A 2,052-nucleotide genomic window follows, 5' to 3' on the forward strand; every position below is an offset into this window, starting at 1 on the left:
CCCCCACAGAGACGAAGTGAAATACATTTACTTTAATCGCGCATTGAAAGCTTTACCCAGTCAAAGATTGGCGGTCTGGACAACTGTGTTTAACTCACGATCACTATGCTTGTCAAAGAGGTAAAAGTAGGACAGTTTGGTCAAGCACAACATGATAGATTGAAGTGCCTCCCGTACGTCAAGGAAGATTCCAACCCTGGCAATCATGTCGAAACTGAATTCACATTCTGTGGTACTTTCTGGGAGACTGTCGAATTAGTAATTCAAAAGTACTCAGTTGAAGAGGATGGAATTTTGTTCAAGTGATGTATTCCAAACGGGGAAAAAAGCAAGAAAAATACAAAACAGGTTCAATTTGCAAAACATTAAACTGAAGATGCTTTTTTTTTCTCCCTCCTGATGAATATTGCTTTCTGGGCTTCGGACATTTAAGCAACTTACCAAAGAAGGAAAAACAAGGCTGCATTGACTGCTTTTTGCAAAACTCTTGTTTTTTGTTAGTAGTCATGACGAGTTATAAAAACTCAAAGTCAGACGTCTTGTTAGTGAGACATTCACATTATGTGAGGTTGTTCTTGGGTAAGTCGTGATGTTGTCAACCACTCGGTGTTAAACTTACTCTCGAACTGAACGCCCTCAAAGAGATTTGATGTTGAAAAAAAATTGTCGAAAAAACCCCCCTAAAACTAACAACAACAGTCTTTGGATGTTGACACAGTCATAGAGTAGGTGTTCTCCAAATTGAGCACCAAGAACTTTTCGTTACAGAAAGACCAGCAGTAAAAAGAATTATCTAAAAAAAAGTCTTTAAAAAAGTATTAGTCTCCGAAACAACAACGGGAGAAAATGGATTTGGCTCCGCGGAGTTTCCGATAATACTTGGGACATGATTGAAGCTGTGTCTTTGCCTCAGGGGAGAGGAAATCTCATTCATGTGCTGGTTGAGAGGAGTTTTACTTCTGTCCTATTCAAAGAAGAAGGGGGTGGGTTTTTATTTTCATCACCCTTTCCAACACGTATTGGTTTTTACAGTAAATAAACATTTTCGCGAAAGTTTCAAATCAAACTTGCGTTTTCATTTCACTCTCTGTCAACTCTAGAAAGTGCTTGGGTCCCAGTTCGGTCAATATGTCTTCTCGATAAGAAGTTGAAAATCGCACTTTTCTCTTTGTCATTTGGTGTAACACTTTGCATCTGTCTCCACAACACTTGGTAAAATATCGATCTCCTCTTCTGAAAAACCATCACTTGACATCCCATCTTAAAATCTGTGCGCACTCTCGTCAAACCTTAAGTTTTAAGTGGGACCTACATTTTATTACTAGCACCGAATCTATCTGATTTCGAAGGCCCTCATAGAATAGAACATAATATAGATGAACCAACCACTGTAGCCATAGAAACTGGCCACGCAACCAGTAGTTCTCCTAAGGCTTGATATGAAGCATAATAAATAGGTTAGAAATACGTCTCTTTAACACCACAGTGGCTTCTGAACTCTGCATTCCGTTCCGTGTCCTAAATTTTGCTAAAAGAAGAATCAAGAAAGTTAAAGGAATAAACGTTAGTGGCCATGCATGAGTTTGGTACATTTTCCATAATATCGTGCTTCATTCAAGGGCGTCTGCGCACGATTTCCGTTTGATTATGTCCCTTTTTACTTCCTGTCCCCGAAGAGTTATTGGACTTCCGCTTGCATGTGTACCCTATCTGTCGGGAAATTTTCCTGCTGTCTGAGTTTTCCATTGCCCGAATTTTAAAAACCAACTGTCTCGCGCTTCAACACTTTCGTCGCCTGCATAATATCATTTCTGGGAGAAAATAAAAAATAAAACCTCTTACCTCTCAGCTCTCCAGGGATCGTTTCCAGTACTTTGACTTTCCATCAGAGTGCCGTCTCTTTGTTCTATCATTAGTTATATGCCGTTGATAGAACACCCAAGTCTATTGGGTAGTTCATGGGCACGATTCATTCACTTAGTATTTTTCTCACTCAATCTCTTTTAACGTTCTTCCTTTTTCGCAGTTCATTCTTCTGTTGTATTAGCCCCC

At 39.5% G+C, this 2,052-nt stretch overlaps 1 protein-coding gene across 1 annotated transcript in view; it reads left to right on the forward strand.

Moving 5' to 3' along the window:
- The window catches only part of LOC100533323 (soluble guanylate cyclase subunit), a gene marked incomplete at its 3' end in the record, with an annotated part of 184,338 nt that overhangs the window by 141,943 nt on the left and 40,343 nt on the right, over positions 1-2,052 (forward strand).

The sequence above is a fragment of the Aplysia californica genome, unplaced genomic scaffold, assembly GCF_000002075.1.
Source record: "Aplysia californica isolate F4 #8 unplaced genomic scaffold, AplCal3.0 scaffold00030, whole genome shotgun sequence".
Classification (NCBI taxonomy): domain Eukaryota; kingdom Metazoa; phylum Mollusca; class Gastropoda; order Aplysiida; family Aplysiidae; genus Aplysia; species Aplysia californica.